The 14655-nt window shown below is 39.0% G+C and overlaps 1 protein-coding gene and 1 long non-coding RNA gene across 5 annotated transcripts in view; one reads left to right on the forward strand and one right to left on the reverse strand.

Moving 5' to 3' along the window:
* The window catches only part of LOC144616403 (uncharacterized), a 41490-nt gene extending 34583 nt beyond the window's left edge, over nucleotides 1–6907 (forward strand). The window contains exon 3 of the long non-coding RNA XR_013555699.2: nucleotides 6498–6907. This is a non-coding gene — a long non-coding RNA (uncharacterized LOC144616403). The remainder of the gene's footprint in view (nucleotides 1–6497) is intronic.
* The window catches only part of UIMC1 (ubiquitin interaction motif containing 1), a 117717-nt gene that overhangs the window by 19644 nt on the left and 83418 nt on the right, over nucleotides 1–14655 (reverse strand). The gene's annotated exons all lie outside the window — the stretch shown is intronic.

Here is a 14655-nt window from a genome sequence, read left to right on the forward strand (position 1 = left end):
TGGATTCGAGCCCCACATTGGGCTCTGTGCTGACAGCTCAGAGCCTGGAGCCTGCTTCAGATTCTGTGTCTCCCTCTCTCTCTCTGCTCCTCCCATGCTCTGTCTCAAAAATAAATAAACATTAAGAAAAATTTTCAACACAAATGCTGGCGTGGGGGGAGGGGGGGGGGCGGAAACACCTATCAGCCCAAATTCTATATTCAGAAAAAATATCCTTCAAGAATGATGGTGAAATCAAGACATTCAGATAATAACATGCTAAAGTAAGTTGGTTACAATTAGACCTACACTATAAGAAATACTAAAGGCAATTCTTGAGGCTGAAGGTGATGATATACTATAGACTCAGATAATCAGGAAGAAGAGAAGAATATCAGAAATGATTAACATCTGATAAATACAAAAGTCTATTTTCTCTTAATTGCTTTTAAATATACAGGGCTGTTTAAAGCAAAACCTTTGGCATTGTTTTATGAGGTCTATAATACATAAATATATACATGTGACATTTGACAACTATAGCATTTAAAAAAAGGAAGAATAGTAAATGAACCTATACAGTTACAAGATGTCTACACTTTTTTGTTAAGTGGTATTAACTCTAAGTAGACTGTGAAAAGCCAGAGCAGCCACTAAAAATACAAAGAGGTATAGCTTTAAAAAAAAATTCTATTAACATATTCAAATAATCAAAAGATAGGAAAGAAAAAAAAAACAGGATAAAAACAAAAGAGATAAACCAAAAAACAACAGCAAAATAATAAAATGGTAGACCTAAATCTAACCACATCAATGATTAAATTTTAAATGTCAACTAACTAAATTTTCCAATTAAATATTAGAGATGGGGGGGAATGAAAAAAAATAATAGAGATTGTCAGAATGGATAAAAAGCATGACCCAACAGTATGCTGTCTACAAGAAGACTCATTTAAAAAATAAAAATACAGGGGCGCCTGGGCAGCTCAGTTGGTTAAGGGTCTGACTTCAGCTCAGGTCATCATCTCACTGTTGTGGGTTCAAGCCCCGCATTGGGCTCTCTGCTGTCATCGCAGAGCCCACTTCAGATCCTTTGTCCCCCTCTCCCTCTGCCCCTCCCCCGCTCATGCTCACGCTCTCTCAAAAATAAACAAAACAAATGTAAAAATAAATAAAATAAATACATAAATACAAATACAAGTATGTTCAAAGTAAATGAATGGAAAAAGATATACTAGGCAAACAGTGATATAAAAGAGCTGAAATGGCTAAAACTATGTTTAATTGTTCTATCAGATAAAATATACTTCAAGAAAAATATTAACAGAGATAAAGTTGGAAACTATAGAATTTACTTATAAGTTGACTGCAAAATTTATACAGAAATGCAAGACTATAATATCCAGCAATCTTAAAAAAGAACAAAGGGAATTTTTGCTACCTAATTTCAAGACTTACTAGGAAGCTACTGTAATTAAGATATTTACATCAATGGCATAAAGACAAACAGATCAAGGAACTATAACAGAGAACCATGACCTATATATAGTCTTTTTTTTTTTTAATTTTTTTTTTTCAACGTTTATTTATTTTTGGGACAGAGAGAGACAGAGCATGAACGGGGGAGGGGCAGAGAGAGAGGGAGACACAGAATCGGAAACAGGCTCCAGGCTCCGAGCCATCAGCCCAGAGCCTGACGCGGGGCTCGAACTCACAGACCGCGAGATCGTGACCTGGTTGAAGTCGGACGCCCAACCGACTGCGCCAACCAGGCGCCCCTATAGTCATTTAATTTTTCTGCAAAGGCACCAAAGTAATCCATTGAGAAAGAGAATTTTTTTCCATAAATGGTGCTGGAATAACTAGATATCCATATGGAAGAAATAAACCTCAACCCTTACCTCACACCTTCCAAAAAAATCAATTCAAGATGCATTATAAACCTAAACAGAAAATAGCAACTATAAAGGAAAAAAAATAATAAATTAAACTTCATCTTAAAACTTCTGCTCATCAAGACACCATTAGGAAAACAGGCAGTCACAGACTACAAGAAATTATCTGTACAACATATATTTGACAAATGACTAGTATTCAGGACATACAGAGAACTCCTGTCTTCAGTAATAAAAAGTCAAGCAATCCAATTTACTAGCTTAGAGATTTTGACAAAGTTACTTACTTCTCTTTGGTGATGACAGAATGTAATTTTAAGGTTGCTGCAAAGATCAGATGGGATAAGGGTAAGTATAAATACATAAGTGCATGGTGCCTCACACAAAGCAATAATAGGAGTCACTGCTATAAAGACTAGGAATGTTATACACCCATGAACTTCAACATTTTTTTATTCTAAACAAGAGAATCCTGTTTTTAAATAAAATCTCATTTGATACCCAATATATAAAAATCCACACAAGCAGAGTTCCAGATGAGGTGGTGGTAAAGGTAGACTGTTATACCAATACTAGTCCTGGCCGCCATACCCTTTACACACCTTCACAGAACCTAGTGATCTGTAGAACACATTCTGAAAAACTAATGCTGTAGAACAAGGATAAGCGAATTACAGGCTGACCACCTATTTTTATAAATAAACTTTTACTGGAACACAGCCACCTAATTCATTTATGTATTGTCTATGGTTTCTTCCATTCTATAATAGTACAGTTGTGTAGCTGTGACAGAGATCTGGGAAGTTGTGACAGAGACCATATGGCCTGCATAGCCATATTTACTATCTGTCCCTTTAAGAAGTTTCTCAACTTTGGCTTTAAAAGAGTACATTTTCGGGCGCCTGGGTGGCTCAGTCAGTTAAGCCGACTGACTTCGGCTCAGGTCACGATCTTGCGGTATGTGGGTTCGAGCCCCGCGTCAGGCTCTGTGCTGACTGCTCAGAGCCTGGAGCCTGTTTCAGATTCTGTGTCTCCCCTCTCTCTGACCCTCCCCTGTTCACGCTCTGTCTCTCTCTGTCTCAAAAATAAATAAATGTTAAAAAAAAATTTTTTTTTTTAAATAAAAAATAAAGAGTACATTTTCAGAGGGCCTACCTGCATAACACTGTTAAGATGCTGTGGAAGGAATAAAAATGGCTGTGACACAGTTACTGTGAATAACAATACTAAGCTTATGAATATAAATCCTGAGTGTTTAAGTCTTAAAAAGGAACATTTTGGGGATGTGAATCTCCCCATAAATTAAGAAAGCCTAAGATATTAGCATCAAAAACTTTCTACAGGGCACCTGGGTGGATCAGTCAGTTAAGCAACCTACTGTTGATATCGGCTCAGGTTGCAATCTCACAGTGGTGGGATCAAGCTTCAAGTCAGGCTCTGAGCTGGGCGTGGGGCCTGCTGGGGCTTCTCTCTCTCCCTCCCTCTCTCTCTCTCTCAAAATAAACATTTAAGAAAAAAAACTCCCTACAATGTGTAAACCTTGTTAAACTCTGATTTCAAACAATCAGGAGACTAAGGGACATTTGAATTCACCAAATATTTGATGATATTAATTTTTTAGGTATAATATAATGCTTAGATTGGTTTTTTTCGTTTTCATTCATTCATTCATTCATTCATTCATTCATTCATTTATTTTGAGAAAGGGGAGGGGGGCAGAGAGAGAGAATTCCAAGCAGGCTCCCAGGCCACCAGTGCAAAGCCCGACCTGGGGCTTGATCCCACCAACGAGATCATGACCTGAGTGGATATCAAAACCTGGACGCTCAACCAAATGAGCCACCCAGGTGCCCCAGTTTTTCTTTTAAGGAGATCTTCTCTTTCAAGAATAACTAGTATTATAATGAAATGGTATCTGGGATCTGATTTGAAATAATCTGAGGAGAGGAGGTTATGGATGGAATGTAGATAGAACACCAGTGACCATGAGCTGATGAACAAGTGGCATACCCTGGGGTTCAAAGTACTACTATTCTCTCAATTTTTATGTTTGAATTTTATATGTTTGTATTTAAAACAAACACACGAAGTCCTTTTGCAAGACAATAATCAAAATTAAACTGGCCATTGTCTTCTGAAAAAACTGGTATGAAAGCATAGATATAAAGAACCTAGGAAAAAAACCTAAGAGCCTTCTCTCTAAAGAATCATTAATGGGAGGGGGCACCTGGGTGGCTCAGTCAGTTAAGTGTCCAACTTCAGCTCGGGTCATGATCTCACAGTTCACAAGTTCAAGCCCTGCACTGGGCTCTGCTGTCAACACAGAGACTGCTTCAGATCCTCTGCCTCCCTCTCTCTCTGCCCCTCCCCCACTTGTGTGCACACTCTCTCTCAAAAATAAACATTTAAAAAAACACAAGGATTATTAATGACAAGTATATCCAGTGGTTACATCTTGTCATCAGATCCTAAATTAAGGTAATACTAAATGAGTTTCATATAGAGAAAAAACTGAACTTCTCTGAATTTTACTAGTAGCTGCTTTATCAAGGTTCCTATAGGAGTGAAATGAATAACAAGAAGCGTAACAGAAACATACAAGCTCTTTAAAATGTTTATAATATGTACAAAAAATATATATATCCAAACCAATCATCCAACTTAAAAACTACACTATTCTCGGGGCGCCTGGGTGGCTCAGTTGGTTGGGCGACCAACTTCGGCTCAGGTCATGATCTCACAGTTCATGAGTTCGAGCCCCACGTCAGGCTCTGTGCTGACAGCTCAGAGCCTGGAGCCTGCTTCAGATTCTGTGTCTCCCCTCTCTCTATCCCTCCCCTGCTAACGCTCTGTGTCTCTCTGTCTCTCAATAATAAATAAATGTTAAAAAAATTTTTAAAAAAACAAAACACTACACTATTCTCAAAATTGATTATCTGTGTGCTTCTTCCTGATCCCATAGTCTGCCTCCACCCATCTCCACCAAGAAGCCTTTATTGTCAAAATTATATAATTTGTTATTATACAAACACACAGTTTTACCATAAATTCTTAAAACAATATATTGACTATCATGTTAAATTTAGTATTCTGAAATTTGTTTTTTTTAATAAATTTTTTTAAAGTTTATTTATTTTGAGAGACACAGAGCAAGTGGGGGAGGGGCAGAGAGAGTGGGAGGCAGAGAATCCCAAGCAGGCTCTGCACTGTCAGCTTGGAGCCCAATGTGTGGCTCTAACTCATGAAACCGTGAGATCATGACCTGAGCTGAAACCAAGAGTCGGATGCTTAACCAACTGAGCCACCCAGGTGCCCCGTTCTTGTTTTTTTTTTTTTTTTTTTTTAATCTGAACATTCCTGGATGATTCTTTGGAGTATGAGGTTTTTTGACTTTTTAAAAAAATTTATTTATTGTGAGAGAGAGAAACAGGGGGAGGGAGGGGGGAGGGTCAGAGAATCCCAAGCAGGCTCTACACTGCCAGCACAGAGCCTGATGCGGGGCTCAAACCCACAAACCGTGAGTTCATGACCTGACCTGAAATCAAGAGTGGGAAGCTTAATTGACTGAGCCACACAGGCCCCCCCCTGGAGTATGAGTTTTTTAATTTAAGCTGCTTGTATATGCCAGCTCCTGCCACTTTCTAGGAATGTGATACTGGGAAAATTATTTTCCTGTGAAGCCTCAGTTTCCTCTTCTATAAAAATGGAATAATATCTGCTTCAAAAGCTTATTATACAAAAAGCACAGTTCCAGATATATAACAGGTGCTCATAAACGGTAGCTCTTATTGGTTCATATTAGGTATGATTTGTAAAGACCTGGCACATTAAATCCTTTTACTTAATGGAAAAATATTATCTTGCTATCAAGTGTTTCCTTTATATTATGCCCTTAGACTCCTTAGTAATAAGTCAGTCTGTGAATGGACAATTTCTACAGCCACCACCAGAAGTAATTCTGATAGTTCATCTGATCCTTTCATTTTACACACACGCTTTTACAGAGGTGACTTATGTCATATCAACTCAGTTCACTAGGAAATAGTCTGAATCCATCAAACTGTTTCTCCCAGGTAATTTAAAAGCTGACAAGGTCAATTCTGATGAGATCAGATTTCATGTTTGCATTCAGGGATGAAGGATTCTAGTACTCTGTCCTCCTAAAACTGACTGAGGCTTCCATGTTCTCCTCAAATTTTGTGTATTCCTGTCTCCATACATGGGAAGGCAGAATGAACCTGTAGCAATGAAGAATGCTAGCTCTTGAGTCAGGCCAACCTGGGCTTAGGCCCTGGATCTACTGCTTATTAACTATCTGATGCTGCCCTCTCTGAAGCCAGTTTCCTCATGAATAAAATGACGATAACAATAACATTTATCCTCTGAGGTAACTAAAGTCCTGCCTGTGGCTCTAAAATAGTTTTAAAGGAGATGACTGATCTAATATTAATTCCCTGAACTTCCTTCTTTCTTAAAATGTTCTAAATGCCCAAGTTAAAAAGTGTGACTAGATCATGAAGTGAGAGAACTTCTCTAAAGTGGGTTTTAGCTGATAATATTCCTTCAACACATAATGCTTTGGATATTAACTCAGGTGTTAATAAGAGCTATTTTATTTTTCAGGAAAGAATAAGCACATCTGGCAGAACACTGCTGAAAGAAATCCTGAGGTCTGGCTCTTTAGCAGTGAGGCACAAAGAGTAGGGGTAACTGAAGCAAAGACAAAGCCAATGTTAAGAGGAATAAGATGAGAAGAATGAAGGCACTAAGGACTCAAGCAGACAGAGACTGCAGTCAGACATCCATTTCACATGCTAAACCATATAGCAACTTTATTAATGCATCACAGCGGAGCTGATATGAGGCAATGTCCCACAGAAAGGATGAAGAGAAGTTGTCAGAAGACAACCAAGATGTGAAGGGAGGGGAAGTGAGAGGCACACCGCTGCTACATTATTAATACTTAATACAAGAGGAGAAGGGTTACATACAGTGCAACCTTTAAGTCTGGGGTAGAGGTAGATACTGGTCTAGGAGTTCATCAGTAGCTATGTCAGTAGACATTCAAATAAGATGGTGGCCACTCAGAAAATGTCAAAGAGTTCTGGACTCAAGTTATCAAAGAGGAATCTACTTTAAATAGTATACCAATTTGGGTATCTGGCTCCTACTGACTCCAATTCCAGGCCGCCACCTTCTACTTCTTAGCTTCTTCCTGCCACCAACAATAGCAATAAAGTCTTTATCCTTTCTCCTTAATGCCCACCCCCCTTAATGCTGCATGGATTCCAATACTCTTTTCCCCCTATCAGTGCTACTTCTATTCACATGAATTAGATCCTTCTACAGAATCAGCACTCTTCTTCAAGAAATAAAAGCTTTGACAGTGTTCACACCAAGAAGTTGGTGTCTCAGGCTGCATAAATCTGGAAACCTGGTGAAAACTGATGGGTGGGTAGAAAAAACCTGGAAAGCACCTTCAAAGCAAAAGGCAAATCATTTATAAATAACTTCTATAAATGGATAAGAAAAATACTAAGAACCCAAAAGATACTTGGGCAAAGTTCAGAGAACAATTCTTCAAAGAAGAATTTTAAATTTTAAAGAATTTTAAAAAAAGAAAAAAATTTAACTTTACTACTAATTGAAGAAATATAAATAAAGTACAGTGAAATGCTATTATTTACGTATCATATATGTCATGATCTGTATTAAAAAAAAAAGAAAAAGAAAAACGAATATTCCTCAGTATTTGGAATAGTGTGGTAAAAGGAATAGTCTCATATTCTACTGGAGAAAATTTAAATGACTAAAACCTTTCTAGAAAGCAATCTTAAAACTCTGTAGATGGGGCGCCTGGGTGGCTCAGTCAGTTGAGCGTCCAACTTCGGCTCAGGTCACGATCTCGCGGTCCGTGAGTTCGAGCCCCGCGTCAGGCTCTGGGCTGATGGCTCAGAGCCTGGAGCCCGCTTCCGATTCTGTGTCTCCCTCTCTCTCTGCCCCTCCCCCGTTCATGCTCTGTCTCTCTCTGTCTCAAAAATAAATAAATGTTAAAAAAAAATTTAAAAAAAAAAACTCTGTAGATATAATTCAGTAATTCCACTTTTAGTAATCCTAGTTTAAAGAAATAACTCTAAACAGAAATTCAGACAATTTATGTAAGACTCATGCCACTTGCTTGTTTTTAAATGTTTATTATTTTTGAGAGAGAGAGAGAGAGAGAGACACACACACACACAGAATGCAAGTGGGGGTGAGCAGAGAGAAAGGGAGACACAGAATCCAAAGTAGGCTCCAGACTCTGAGCTGTCAGCACAGAGCCCAACATGGGGCTCAAACTCACATGCTGTGAGATCATGACCTAAGCAGAAGTCGGATGCTCAATTAACTGAGCTACCCAGGTGTCCCACTTGCTTGTTTGACTAAAAGATTTTATTTTGGGGGACACCTGGGTGGCTCAGTTGGTTAAGTGTCTGGTTCTTGGTTTCAGCTAATGTGATGCTCTCACAGTTTATGAGTTCAAGCCCCGCGTCAGGCTCTGTGTTGATGGCACAAAGCCTGCTTAGGATTCTCTCTCCCTCTCTCTCTCTCTGCCCCTCCCCGACTCATACTCTCTTCCTCTCTCTCAAAGTAAATAAACTTAAAAAAAAAAAAAAAAAAAGATTTTATTTTTCTCTACACCCAACATAGGGCTTCAACTCACATTCCCAAGATCAAGAGTCACATGCTCTGTCAACTGAGCCAGCCAGGTGCCCCAAGGCTTGTGCTATTTTGGACGTGTATCTTTAATAGAAGGAAAAAAAAATGGTAAAAAACCTAAGCCTAATATTAAGGGAACCCTTAAACAAGAATCTGCTCTTTTTCTCACCAATCAGAAATTAACCCCCTTCTATTGTATGAGTGGCTAGTGCCTTTATTTTAGTTCTTCAAATGATTTGTGTCATAGTTATGCCCAAGTCTGTTTGCCCCACTAGACTGTGTGAATTCCCTGAATATAAACTTGAGGTCCCAGTCAGCTCTGTATCATATCCCTTTACTACCTCTTGAGGACCCCCAGCACCTAGTGCAACACTTCATTAAACAGTAGAAAACAAAATTTTTTGTTAAGGTGAATCACTGTACAAAGCAAATTAATCAACGACTTCAAAGACAGTATAATTTTATACATAAAGGCAAACACACATACATAAAAGACATGAACACCAGATACATAACTGGCCTAATTCTACCACAATTTGGAATAAGCTCAGTTCCACAAGATTATAGGAATATTAGACTATATAGAATAATATAGGAGTGTTAGACTGCAACAGTAAAAATCTATAGCCATGCCCCTTTATCCCCTCCTTCCTGGAACACAGATGTGAGGTCTAAAGATAAAAAAGCCACCTTGAGACCATGAATCGAGAAGTCACAAATTAGTGTGCCTGGGTGGCTCAGTCGGTTAAGCGTCTGACTTCAGCTCAGGTCAGGATCTTGTGGTTTGTGGGTTCAAGCCCCGCATCGGGCTCTGTGCTGAAGCTCAGAGCCTGGAGCCTGCTTTGGATTCTGTGTCTCCCTGTCTCTCTGCCCCTCCCCTGCTTGCACTCTGTCTTTCTCTCTCTCTCAAAAATAAATAAACATTAAAAAAATTATATATAAAAAAAAGGAAGCCACAAGTCAAGGACTGTAGAAGCAAAAGAGAAAAGTCTAAATTTTCATTACATCACTGAGCATTGCCTCACTCTAGATCCTTGTTATGTGAGAAAAAGAAACCCTACATATTAAACCTATTGTTAATGGTGTTTTCTGTTACTGTGACTTATAGATTTTTCTGACAGTTACTAACAGGGTTTTGTTACTTGTTCTGACTTAAGAACGATGCATACCCTCCTACTTGGTTACAGTGACTAGTCCAGGAATGGTCACTTAAATCAAATAAAGACTAATCAAAAGTCTTTCTCTAGACTGATCTATGGTTTCAGGAGAAAGAACTCCTTTCCAATAAAGGTGAAAAGTCTACAGCTGCTGGCAGACATTCTGTTTGCCCTTGAAAAGCCTATTGAAAACAGACAAGTAGAGTCAAAAGATGGAGATCTCATCTGAGCTCTTAGATCAAGGTCTGTCTGAAACCTACACCAGACTTCCCAATTACCATGCAAACTAACTTGTTTTTTGCTTAAGGTTACTTGAATTATATTTTCAACACTTGCATCCCAAAGAGTCCTATATACCATAGTGTGAAGTAAACACACAAAAAAATTCTTTTACAAGTAGAAAAAACTCTACCCCATTTTAACCCACATAATTCAAGTTACATTTGTCATTCTACAATTGCCTACTATTTCCTTTCATATTGCCCATACTACAACCACATTGAATCACTTGCTCTTTCCTGTATACTGTTCATACTTTTCTATTTATGTGATCTTGCCTACTGTTCTTTTACATTAATGCCCTTCCATCTCAATCTCTAATCACATTTCCTCTGAAACACCACAGACTTTAAGTCCATTAGTAATTCTGACCTTGTGTTACAGTTATTCATGTTCATGCTTTATCTGCCCAACTGTACTATAATATCTCAGTATGTTTGGATTTGCAGATCTCCCCACAAGCCAGTCTGTCTCCAAAATCCATGTTATTTCTACTAAAACTGTGCTATTTCCCAATTGTTAACACCTCAGTAGTTAGGTGTCAATAGTAATATAGTTAATCTACTTTTCCTAGGTACCACAAAAACCATATTGATACAAGAGTGAAGAGTAAATGGGGTACAAATTACATTCAGGTAGGCAAATTCAGGTATATAAAAAAGAAAAAGTCAAACTTTATCTAATTAAAAAAAGCTTTTCGGGGCACATGGGTGGCTCACTCAGTTGAGCATCTGACTCTTGATTTCAGCTCAGGTCATGATCTCACAGTTCCTGAGTTTGAGCCCCACATCGGGCTCGGTACTGACAGCACAGAGCCTGCTTGGGATATTCTCTCTCTCCCTCTCTCTGTAACCCTCCCTTGCTCATGCCTGCTCTTTCTCTCTCAAAATAAATAAACATTTTTAAATTTTTTAATAGAAAATAAAAAAAGTTCTTCATTAGAGATGTTCAGGTCTTAAGATTTTTGCTAAGCCACCCAAGTTAAGCCTAATTTTAGGCCTCAGTCCTTCTCTGTTAGCTCTGAGGCAAGTTTATAGCAAGGAATCTCACCTACACTCACCCACTTACTCACTATTATTTTTCGAGGAGACATCCATGAAAAGAAAATCCACTCCTGACAGTATCCTGACTCTAAGCCACACCTCTGTCTCCAGGCCCAAAGAGTACACAGTTAATGCCTTCAGCTTCCCTAACTCTCCCACCATCTATTTCTTACTAGCTTATTCTTACCACCTTACAATTTTCCCTGCCTTTCATCTTCCCCTCTACCTGGCTTATGGACTATTCTTTAGGTATTGGCACACAGAAACAGACTTCAGAGAGACTACACAGACAGGAGTAATATTCAATAACAGCAGCTACTATTTACTGAACACTTATTACATGCTAAACACAGTGCTAGGTACTTTGTAAAGTGTCTCTGATTCTCAGGACAATCCTAATGATGTCAGACTAATTTTATAAACAAGACATCTGATCCTCAAAAGGGTAAGGTCATTTGTCAAATATTATCCAGCTGACAAGTATTAACAGTGGACATTTAAATTCAGATCTGCCTAGTTCCAAAGCCCATGTTTCTCCCACTCTATCATATTGCCAAAAATAAAATTTTGGCTATCCTCCCAGCTTCCACTCTTGTCCCCCACCTCAACAATCCATACATACAGCAACCAAGTGATCCTTTACTCAAATATTAATTCATTTTTTTTTTGCTCAAATCCCTCCAAAGGCTCCTCCTTTGCTCCAATTAAAAGCCAAAGTTCTTACTATGGCCTAAGAACCCTATGTGATCTGTCCACTTGTCCCCTCCCCAATTACCTCTCTAATTTCACTGTTTATCTTTCCCTCACTAACTCCACTCCAGCCACACTGGCTTGTCATTCTCTCATACACACCAAGCCTGTTCACAACCAAAAGTCTTCATACTTACTGTTCCTTCTGACTGTAACACACTCTCCTCTCCACCTTGAAATCCCTCATTTCCTTTAGGTCTCTGCTCAGATGTCACCTCCTTGATGGGACCTTCCCTACCACCTATTCTAAATTGCTACCCCTTGACCTCAGTATTCTCCATCCTCTTCCTCTGCTTCCTCTTTTTCTCCAAAATACTTATCACCACTTAACATACTGGATGTTTACTTATTTACTGTCAGTATCCCACTGCTAAAATATAAGCTCCATGAGAACAGGGACTTTGTATATTCTGTTCACTGTATCTGGTATATAGCAGTCGCTTAGTAAACATTTACTAAGTAAATGGAGAGCTTTATTCTTCCTAAATGTTTTAATAAAAATGGTCTCAAACACATTTTCCAGAAAGCAAATACAAAAGCAACCTATCTTTGTTAGTCTAGATTAATTTAACAAATCTTCTCCCCTCAAACAATGCCTTTAAAGAACACTCCCTCTAGTTTTTCCAAACCTGTAGTAGCCATGTCATTGAGCAACAAACTGAGCAGACTGAGCCAACTTACTCAGAGTGTAGTATTATAATCAAATAAAACTTACAGCAAAGTTAATCAGACACATATTTAATGATATGCATAATTGTTATTGTGCTGCACGGTAACTAGGCATAAATGGTAGACACTTCATGTAAATGACTCTAATTACTATTTTTTTTTACACAGCCAAACCAAGCATGTCTGGGATCAGATTTAGGGGAAAACAGGAAGAAGGGGAGAGCTGAATACTTAACTCTGGGAGATAAGTCCTCTCTATTATTCCATCCCCTTAGGCATTGGGCGAATGGTCTCCCAGCCTGGATTATGTGTTTTCAAGAGTAACTCTTTCCCTTCCATGGCAGGAGAGGGGCTCCCTTTTACCAAAAACTGGGCTGAGGGCCTGGCCTCTGTCTCCAGTCATAAAATGTTGAGAGGAACCAAAACAATCACTACTATCTCTGGCAAGGAAAACAGGGGCAGGCAAGATGGTGAAAAAAAAAAAAAAAAAAAAAAAAGGCAAACAGACAGCAAAGTTATTGAGGACGTATGATATGCCAGGCACATGGCACAGTAGCAGGTGCTTTGCATAATTCCCCTAATTACTTTTCCATCCCACCTATATCCCCAAACTCTGTTCTTAAGACACAGGAATAAATCAAGAGTGGAATAGTTCCAGTAGGGACTCCCTGCTGCAAATTCTCTTATAGGGTCAGAGAGAGTAATTTAGGTTAGCAAGTTAACACTACTAGGAAGACTAAGTGGAAGCTGTTGTCTAGTGGCTGTTTCCCTTGCTTCCTTTTTTTTTTTTTTTAATGTTTGTTTATTTTTAAGAAAGAGACAGAGGGAGACAGAGGATCTGAAGCAGGCTCAGAAGCAGGCTCTGCACTGTCAGTGCAGAGCCTGATATGGGGCTCAAACTCATGAACTACAAGATCATGACCTGAGCAGAAGTCGGACGCTTAACTGACTGAGCCACCCAGGCATCCCTCTTTCTCCTGCTTCCTTCTCTTATCTAACCTATAGGAAGATAAAGGGTCCCCTACTTTCCCATGGGTTTATCCAAACCTATTAGCCTTCCTAGCCCAGGTTAAACCAACCCTCTTTCTGAGATTTCATCCCTATTCACTGCAGCTCTCCATATTCCTATTGCACTTACAGTCAGAATCACTCATGTAGGGGTGCCTGGGTGGCTCATTCAATTAAGTGTCCGACTTCAGCTCAAGTCATGATCTCACAGTTCATGAGTTCAAGCCCTGCAACGGGCTCACTGCTGTTAGCTCAGAGCCTGCTACATATCCTCTGTCCACCTCTCTCTCTGCCCCTCTCCTACTTGCGCGCACGCTCTCTCTCTCTCTCTCTCTCTCTCTCTCAAAAATAAACTTAAAAAAAAAATCACTCATACAGGTACATCATCATTCACTTTATGTCATCTTGTAATTAATTTCTTAGGTTAATATTTATCTCCCCAATGACACTGCAAGCTCCTTAATGGCATAAATGTTTCAAACTTCTTTAGTAACTCACGTTAAGTTCTAGCACCATTAAAAAAAAAAAAAAAAGTTCCGGGGTGCCGGGATGGCTCAGTCAGTTGAGCGTCCGACTTCAGTTCAGGTCATGATCTCTCAGTCTGTGAGTTCAAGCCCCGGGTCAGGCTCTGTGCTGACAGCTCAGAGCCTGGAGCCTGTTTTGGATTCTGTGTCTCCCCCTCTTTCTGCCCCTCCCCCATTAATGCTCTGTCTGTCTCTCTCTCTCCCTGTCAAAAATAAACATTAAAAAAAACTTTTTAAATAAAAAAAACAACCAAGTTCCATAAATATTTCAATGAAATGAAGTTAAGGAAATAGGGGATAGAAAGGAATCAAATTTCTCACTGTAGATACACAAGCTGGTGTTGATATTTACAGTATTCTACATTTCTCTTTATTATACTCCTCTAATTTTTAAAACAAATTTCCCTTGAAAAAGAAAGTGTTACTGTTATTCAGGATATAGCAGACATCTTTAAATGGATATCTGAGACAGTTGGATCAGGGCTAAAAGACATACAGTGCCAATAACATACATACTTCCAATTTATCAGAAAACATACATGTATCTACATCTGAAAGAGTGCTCAAGACCAGAGTGTAAATCCCACTGAGCAGCATTCGACAGGGTCACTGACACTTGTCCCAGTGGACTAAAGAGAACCTGAAAGGATTT

The sequence above is a fragment of the Panthera onca genome, chromosome A1 (genome assembly GCF_046562875.1).
Source record: "Panthera onca isolate mPanOnc1 chromosome A1, mPanOnc1 haplotype 2, whole genome shotgun sequence".
NCBI lineage: Eukaryota > Metazoa > Chordata > Mammalia > Carnivora > Felidae > Panthera > Panthera onca.